The sequence below is a fragment of the Arachis hypogaea genome, chromosome 10 (genome assembly GCF_003086295.3).
Source record: "Arachis hypogaea cultivar Tifrunner chromosome 10, arahy.Tifrunner.gnm2.J5K5, whole genome shotgun sequence".
Taxonomy (NCBI): domain Eukaryota; kingdom Viridiplantae; phylum Streptophyta; class Magnoliopsida; order Fabales; family Fabaceae; genus Arachis; species Arachis hypogaea.
In genome coordinates, this window is record NC_092045.1 from 45651137 (window position 1) to 45661074 (window position 9938).

Here is a 9938-nt window from a genome sequence, read left to right on the forward strand (position 1 = left end):
ATGCTTATGTGTTCATAGCTCAAAAACATGCGGATAATTTATATGCTTTTTGGCACTATTTTTAGGTAGTTTTTAGTAGGATCTAGCTACTTTTAGGGATGTTTTCATTAGTTTTTATGCTAAATTCACATTTCTGGACTTTACTATGAGTTTGTGTATTTTTCTATGGTTTCAGGTAATTTCTGGTTGAAATTGAGGGACTTGAGCAAAACTCTGATAGAAGGCTGACAAAGGACTGCTGATGCTGTTGGATTCTGACCTCCCTGCACTCAAAATAAATTTTCTGGTGCTACAGAACTCCACATGGCGCGCTCACAATGGCGTTGGAAAGTAGACATCCAGAACTTTCCAGCAATATATAATAGTTTATACTTTATTCGAGATTAGACGACGTAAATTGGCGTTCAACGCCAGTTCCATGCTGCATTCCGGAGTCAAACGCCAGAAACACGTCACGAACCAGAGTTGAACGCCAAAAACACGTTACAACTTGGTGTTCAACTCCAAAAGAAGCCTCTGCACGTGTAAAGCTCAAGCTCAGTCCAAACACACACCAAGTGGGCCCCGGAAGTGGATTTCTGCATCAATTACTTACTTCTGTAAACCCTAGTAGCTAGTCTAGTCTAAATAGTACATTTTACTATTGTACTAGGTGTCTTTGACCATTCGGTCTTTTGACCGCATCTTTGGTCCTTTTCCATTATTTTCGAATTAACATCATATTATGGGGGCTGGCCATTCGGCCATGCCTGGACCTTCATCACTTATGTATTTTCAACGGTGGAGTTTCTACACACCATAGATTAAGGGTGTGGAGCTCTGTTGTACCCCAAGTTTTAATGCAATTACTACTATTTTCTAGTCAATTCAGTTTATTCCTGTTCTAAGATATTCGTTGCACTTTAACATGACGAATGTGATGATCCGTGACGCTCATTATCATTCGCACCTATGAATGTGTGACTAACAACCACTTCCGTTCTAACTTAGACCGAGCGCATATCTCTTAGATTCCTTAATAAGAATCTTCGTGGTATAAGCTAGAATTGATGGCGGCATTCATGAGAATCTGGAAAGTCTAAACCTTGTCTATGGTATTCCAAGTAGGATTCAGGGATTGAATGACTGTGACGAGCTTCAAACTCGCGATTGTTGGGCGTGATGACAAATGAAAAAGAATCAATGGATTCTATTCCGACATGATCGAGAACCGACAGATGATTAGCCATGCCGTGACAGAGCATTTGGATCTTTTTAACTTAGAGGATGGGATGTAGCCATTGACAATGGTGATGCCCTACATACAGCCTGCCATTGAAAGGAGTAAGAAGGATTAGATGAAGGCAGTAGGAAAGCAGAGATTCAGAAGGAGCACAGCATCTTCATACGCCTATCTGAAATTCCCATCGATGATCTACATAAGTATTTCTATCTTTATTTTTTGTTTATTTATTATTATTATTCAAAAACTCCATAACCATTTATTATCCGCCTAACTGAGATTTACAAGATGACCATAGCTTGCTTCATACCAACAATCTCCATGGGATCGACCCTTACTCACGTAAGGTTTATTACTTGGACGACCCAGTGCACTTGCTGGTTAGTTGTGCGAAGTTGTGAAGTTATGTTTGGACCATGGTATCATGCACCAAGTTTTTGGCGCCATTACCAGGGAAAGAACAAACATGAATGCCATTATCAAGAAACACAATTTTTCCTATCAGGTTTTTGGCACCGTTGCCGGGGATTGTTCGAGTTTGGACAACTGACAGTTCATCTTGTTGCTAAAATTAGGTATTTTTCTTTTCATTTATTTTCAAAAAAAATTTTCAAAAATCTTTCAAAAAATTTTCTCCCTCTGTTTTCGAAAAATCCTTCAGAGTTTTTAAGAATGAATTCTGGAGTTTCAAAATGGTATGCTGAAGCTTGGCTGGCCATCAAGCTTTAAACTAACCTGGTATGATTCCTGGAATTTTGATTGAGGACTTTGAATTCATTACTTCCTTTTTCCTATTTGTTTTCAAAAAAAATAAAATAAAATACAAAAAAAAATTAATAAAATCATAAAAACCAAAAATATTGTGTTTCTTGTTTGAGTTTAGAGTCAAGTCACATGTTTTAATTTTTTAAAAAAAATAATTTTAGAAAATTGCATGCATGCATAGTATTCTTCATGATCTTCAAGTTGTTCTTGATGAATTTTCTTGTTTGATCTTCATAATTTCTTGTTTTGTGTTGTATGGTGATTTTCATATGCATTCTTGCATTCATAATGTCTAAACATTAAAAATTTCTAAGTTTGGCATCTTGCATGTTTTCTTTTCTTGAAAATTTTTCAAAAATAAATCTTGATGTTCATCTTGATCTTCAAAGTGTTCTTGGTGTTCATCTTGACATTCATAGTGTTCTTGCATGCATCATTGGTTTTGATCCAAAATTTTCATGTTTTGGGTCATAATTGTGTTTTTCTCTCTCATCATTAAAAATTCAAAAATAAAAAAATATATCTTTTCCTTATTTCTCTCAAAATTTCGAAAATTTTAGTTGACTTAGTAAAAAATTTTTAAAAACTTAGCTATTTCTTATAAGTCAAGTAAAGTTTTTAATTTTAAAAATCTTATTTTTTCCAAACTTTTTCAAAAACCAAATCTTTTTCATTTTTCTTACTATTTTTCGAAAATTTTTAATTTAATTTTCAAAATATTTTTCTTACCTTTAATTCAAATTTTCAAAAACTTTACTAACAATTAATGTGATTGATTCAAAAATTTAAAGTTTTCTACTTTCTTGTTAAGAAAGGTTCAATCTTTAAATTCTAGAATCATATCTTTTAGTTTCTTATTAGTCAAGTAATCAATTTTAATTTTGAAAATTAAATTATTTTTCAAAAATATCTTTTCTATCATATCTTTTTCAAAATTTTATCTTTTTCAAAAATTTGATTTCAAAAATATCTTCCAACTTCTTATCTTTTTTAATTAAATTTCAAATCTTTTTCAACTAACTAGTTGACTTTTTGTTTGTTTTAATTATATCTTATCTCTTTTTCAAAACCACCTAACTACTTTTCTCTCTCTAATTTTCGAAAACTTCTACCTCTTTTTCAAAATTATTTTAATTAACTAATTGTTTTAAATTTTAATTTTTAAATTTTAATTCTTCTTTTATTTTCGAAAATTACTAACTCTTTTACAAAATTTATTTTCAAAATTCTCTCTCCCACATCTTATTCTATTTATTTATTTATTTACTAACACTTCTCTTCATCTCAAGAATATGAACCAATCTTTACCCTTGTGTTTGGATTCTTCATTCTTCTTCACTTCTATTCCTTTCTTCTTCTACTAACATAAAAGAATCTCTCTACTGTGGTAAAGAGGATCCCTATTATTATTTTTTGTTCCCTTCTTTTTCATATGAGCAGGAGCAAGGACAAGAATATTCTTGTTGAAGCAGATCATGAACCTGAAAGGACTCTGAAGAGAAAACTAAGAGAAGTTAAATTACAACAATCCAGAGACAACCTTACAAAAATTTTTGAAAAGGAAGAGGAGATGGCAGCCAAAAATAATAATGCAAAGAGGATGCTTGGTGACTATACTACACCTACTTCCAAATTTGATGGAAGAAGCATCTCAATCCATGCCATTGGAGCAAACAATTTTGAGCTGAAACCTCAACTAGTTGCTCTACTGCAACAGAACTGCAAGTTCCATGGACTTCCATCAGAAGATCCCTACCCGTTTTTAACTGAGTTCTTGCAGATCTTTGAGACTGTTAAGACTAATGGAGTAGATCCTGAAGCCTACAGGCTCATGCTTTTCCCTTTTGCTGTGAGAGACAGGGCTAGAACATGGTTGGACTTACAACCTAAAGATAGCCTGGACTCCTGGGATAAGCTGGTCGCGGCCTTCTTGGCTAAGTTCTTTCCTCCTCAAAAGCTATGCAAGCTTAGAGTGAATGTTCAGACTTTCAAACAAAAAGATGGTGAATCCCACAATGAAGCTTGGGAAAGATACAAACAGATGACCAAAAGGTGTCCTTCTGTCATGCTTTCAAAGTGGACTACTCTGGATATATTCTATTATGGTCTATCTGAGTTCTCTAAAATGTCACTGGACTATTCTGTAGGTGGATCCATTCACTTAAAGAAAACGCCTGCAGAAGCTCAAGAACTTATTGACATGGTTGCAAATAACCAGTTCATGTACACTTCTAAGAGGAATTCCGTGAATAATTGGACGCCTCAGAGGAAGGGAGTTCTTGAAATTGATGCTCTGAATGCCGTATTGGCTCAGAACAAAATGTTGACTTAGCAAGTCAACATGATTTCTCAAAGTCTGCGTGGATGGCAAAATGCATCCAACAGTACTAAAGAGGCATCTTCTGAAGAAGAAGCTTATGATCCTGAGATCCCTGCAATAGCAGAGGTAAATTACATGGGTGAACCTTATGGAAACATCTATAATTCATCATGGATAAATCATCCAAATTTCTCATAGATCAACAAAAGCCTCAACAAAACATTAATAATGGTGGAAGAAATAGGCTCAGCAACAGACAGAGAATTCTGAGCATAGCACCTCTAACTTAGCAAACTTAGTCTCTGATCTATCTAAGGCCACTTTAACTTTCATGACTGAAACAATGTCCTCCATTAGAAATTTGGAGGCACAAGTGGACCAGCTGAGTAAAAAAGTCATTGAAACTCCTCCTAGTACTCTCCCAAGCAATACTGAAGAGAATCCAAAGAGAGAGTGCAATGCCATAGACATAATCAACATGGCCGAACCTAGAGAGGAAGGAGAGGACGTGAATCCCAATGAGGAAGACCTCATGGGACGTCTCTCAAGCAAGAAGGAGCTCCCTATTGAGGACCCAAAAGGATCTGACGGTCATATAGAGACTATAGAGATCCCATTAAAGCTCCTTCTGCCATTCATGAGCTCTAAAGACTATTTTTCCTCTGTAGAGGATGAAGATGTAAATGGAGAGCAAGTTGCTCAATATCTAGGAACCATCATGAAGCTGAATGCCAAATTGTTTGGTAATGAAACATGGGAAGGTGAACCTCCATTGCTCATTAGTGAACTAGATACATGGATTCAGCAAACTTTACCTCAAAAGAGACAAGATCCTGGCAAATTCTTAATACCCTGTACCATAGGCACCATGACCTTTGAGAAGGCTCTGTGTGACCTAGGGTCAAGCATAAATCTTATGCCATTCTCTGTAATGGAGAAGTTGGGGATTATTGAGGTACAGCCTGCTATATTCTCATTGCAAATGGCAGACAAGTCAGTAAGACAAGCTTATGGATTGGTAGAGGACGTGTTGGTAAAGGTGGAAGGCCTTTACATCCCTGTTGATTTCATAATCTTAGACACTAGGAAGGAGGAGGATGAATGCATCATCCTTGGAAGACCTTTCCTAGCCACATCATGAGCTGTAATAGATGTTAATAGAGGAGAATTAGTCCTTCAATTGAATGGGGACAACCTTGTGTTTAAGACCCAAGGGTGTTCTTCTTTGACAATGGAGAGGAAGCATGAAAAGCTTATCTCAGTACAGAGTCAAACAGAGCTCCCACAATCAAACTCTAAGTTTGGTGTTGGGAGGCCACAGCCAAACTCAAAGTTTGGTGTTGAATCCCCACATCCAAATTCTAAGTTTAGTGTTGGGAGTCTACAACATTGACCTGATCACCTGTGAGGCTCCATGAGAGCCCACTGTCAAGCTATTGACATTAACGAAGCGCTTATTGTGATGCAACCCAATTTTTATTTATCAAATTTTATTTTTCTTTTATTATTCTTTTATGTTTTATTAGGTTCATGATCATATGGAGTCACAAAATAAATACTAAAATTAAAAATAGAATAAAAAATAGCAGAAGAAAAAGCACACCCTGGAGGAAAGACTTACTGGCGTTTAAACGCCAGTAAGGAACATCTGGTTGGCGTTCAACGCCAGAACAGAGCATGGATCTGGCGTTGAATGCCAGAAACAAGCAGCATTCTGGTGTTCAGACACCAGGAATACACCCTGAGGAAAGCTGGCGCTGAATGCCAGAAACAAGCATGGAACTGGCGTTCAACGCCAGAAACATGCTGCAAATGGGCGTTGAACGCCCAAAACAAGCATGAAGCTGGCGTTCAACGCCAGAAACAAGCATCAATCTGGGATTGAATGCCAGGATTGCATGCAGAGGGCATTTTACATGCCTCATTGGTGCAGGGATATAAATTCTTGACACCTCAGGATCTGTGGACCCCACAGGATCCCCACTTACCTCAACTCACCTTCTCTCCTCTTCACACAATCCAATAATCTCTCTTCCCCATCACCTCTTCAACACTCACATTCATCCACTCTTCCCCATAAACCCCACCTACCTTCAAAATTCAAAATCTCTTTCCCATCCAAACCCACCCTAAAAAGCCGAACCTACTCCCTCTCCCTTCACTATATTAACCCCTCTATCCTTCTTCATTTTCACACACCACAACCCTCTCTTCTTCACTTTGGCCAAAACCAAACACTTCTCCCTTTCCTCCATATTTTCTTTTTCTTCTTCTTCTTCTTTCTTCTCTTGCTTGAGGGCGAGCAATATTCTAAGTTTGGTGTGGTAAAAGCATAGCTTTTTGTTTTTCCATAACCATTGATGGCACCTAAGGCCGGAGAAACCTCTAGAAAAGGGAAAAGGAAGACAAAAGCTTCCACCTCCGAGTCATGGGAGATGGAGAGATTCATCTCCAAAGCCCATCAAGACCACGTCTATGAAGTTGTGGCCAAGAAGAAGGTGATCCCCGAGGTCCCTTTCAAACTCAAGAAAAATGAGTATCTAGAGATCCGACATGAGATCCAAAGAAGAGGTTGGGAAGTTCTGACCAACCCCATTCAACAAGTCAGAATCTTAATGGTTCAAGAGTTCTATGCCAATGCATGGATCACTAAGAACCATGATCAAAGTATGAACCCAAACCCAAAGAATTATCTTACAATGGTTCGGGGGAAATACTTAGATTTTAGTCCGGAAAATGTGAGGTTGGCATTCAACTTGCCCATGATGCAAGGAGATGCACGCCCCTAAACTAGAAGGGTCAACCTTGATTAAAGGTTGGACCAAGTCCTTATGGACATTTATGTGGAAGGAGCTCAATGGAAAAGAGACTCCAAAGGCAAGCTGGTTCAATTAAGAAGACTGGACCTCAAGCCTGTGGCTAGAGGATGGTTGGAGTTCATCCAACGCTCCATCATCCCCACTAGCAACCGATCTAAAGTTACTATGAATCGGGCCATCATGATTCATAGCATCATGAATAGAGAGGAAGTAGAAGTTCATGAAGTCATCTCCCTTGAATTCTACAAAATAGCCGAAAAGCCTTCCACCATGGCAAGGCTAGCTTTTCCTCATCTTATTTGCCATCTATGTTACTCAGCTGGAGTTATCATAGAAGGAGACATCCCCATTGAGGAGGATAAGCCCATCACTAAGAATTGGCTGGAGCAAACACGAGAGCCCACTCATGGATCCCAAGAGACGCATGAGGAAGCTCATCACCAAGAAATCCCGGAGATGCCTCAAGGGATGCACTTTCCTCACTACAATTATTGGGGACAACTCAACACTTCCCTAGAAGACTTGAGTTACAATGTGGATCAATTAAGGGTGGAACATCAAGAGCACTCAATCATTCTCCATGAAATTAGAGAAGATCAAAGAGCTGTGAGGGAGGAGCAACAAAGGCAAGGAAGAGACATAGAAGAGCTCAAGGACATCATTGGTTCTTCAAGAAGAAAGCACCACCATCACTAAGGTGGACTCATTCCTTGTACTTATTTCTCTATTTTTTTCGGTTTTTATGCTATATGTTTGTTTATGTCTTGTGTCTCTACTTCATGATCATTAGTATGTAGTAACTATGTCTTAAGGCTATGAATAATTCCATGAATCATTCACCTCTCTTAAATGAAAAATGTTGCTAATTCAAAAGAACAAGAAGTACATGAGTTTCAAATTTATCCTTGAAATTAGTTTAATTATATTGATGTGGTGACAATACTTTTTGTTTTCTGAATGAATGCTTGAACAGTGCATATTTTTTATCTTCTTGTTTATGAATGTTAAAATTATTGGCTCTTGAAAAAATGATGAACAAAGAGAAATGTTATTGATAATCTGAAAAATCATGAAATTGATTCTTGAAGCAAGAAAAAGCAGTGAAAAAGCAAAAGCTTGTGAAAAAAAAGAAAAAAAAAGGGTGGTGAAAAAAAATATAAAAGAAAAAGAAAAAGCAAGCAGAAAAAGCCAATAGCCCTTAAAACCAAAAGGCAAGGGTAAAAAGGATCCAAGGCTTTAAGCATCAATGGATAGGAGGGCCCAAGGAAATAAAATCCTGGCCTAAGCGGCTAAATTAAGCTGTCCCTAACCATATGCTTGTGGCATGCAGGTCCAAGTGAAAAGCTTGAGACTGAGTGGTTAAAGTCGTGATCCAAATAAAAAAGAGTGTGATTAAGAACTCTGGACACCTCTAACTGGGGACTTTAACAAACCTGAGTCACAATTTGAAAAGGTTCACCCAAGTCATGTGTCTGTGGCATTTATGTATCCGGTGGTAATACTGGAAAACAAAGTGCTTAGGGCCACGGCCAAGACTCATAAAAGTAACTGTGTTCAAGAATAAACATACTTAACTAGGAGAATTAATAACACTATCTGAAATTCTAAGTTCCTATAGATGCCAATCATTCTAAACATCAAAGGAAAAAGTGAGATGCCAAAACTCTTCAGAAGCAAAAAGCTACAAGTCCCGCTCATCTAATTTGAACTAATATTCATTGATATTTTGGGATTCATAGTATATTCTCTTCTTTTTATCCTATTTGATTTTCAGTTTCTTGGGGACAAGCAACAATTTAAGTTTGGTGTTGTGATGAGCGGATAATTTATACGCTTTTTGGCACTGTTTTTAGGTAGTTTTTAGTAGGATCTAGCTACTTTTAGGGATGTTTTCGTTAGATTTTATGCTAAATTCATATTTCTGGACTTTACTATGAGTTTGTGTGTTTTTCTGCGATTTCAGGTAATTTCTGGCTGAAATTGAGGGACCTGAGCAAAACTCTGATAGAAGGTTGACAAAGGACTGCTGATGTTGTTGGATTCTGACCTCGCTGCACTCGAAATGAATTTTCTGGAGCTACAGAACTCCAAATGGCACGCACTTAATGGCGTTGGAAAGTAGACATCCAGAGCTTTCCAACAATATATAATAGTCCACACTTTATTCGAGATTAGATGACATAAACTGGCGCTCAACACCAGTTTCATGCTGCATTCTGGAGTCAAATGCCAGAAACACGTCACGAACCAGAGTTGAACGCCAAAAACTCGTTACAACTTGGCGTTCAACTCCAAAACAAGCCTCTGCACGTGTAAAGCTCAAGCTCAGCCCAAGCACACACCAAGTGGGCCCCGAAAATGGATTTCTGCATCAATTACTTACTTTTGTAAACCGTAGTAGCTAGTCTAGTATAAATAGGACATTTTACTATTGTACTAGGTGTCTTTGACCATTCGGTCTATTGACCACATTTTTTGTCCTTTTCCATTATTTTCGAATTCACATCATATTATGGGGGCTGGCCATTTGACCATGCCTGGACCTTCATCACTTATGTATTTTCAACGGTGGAGTTTCTACACACTATAGATTAAGGGTGTGGAGCTCTGCTGTACCTCGAGTTTTAATACAATTACTACTATTTTCTATTCAATTCAGTTTATTCCTGATCTAAGATATTCATTGCACTTTAACATGACGAATGTGATGATCCGTGACACTCATCATCATTCGCACCTTTGAACGCGTGACTGACAACCACTTCTGTTCTACCTTAGACCGAGCGCATATCCCTTGGATTCCTCAATAAGA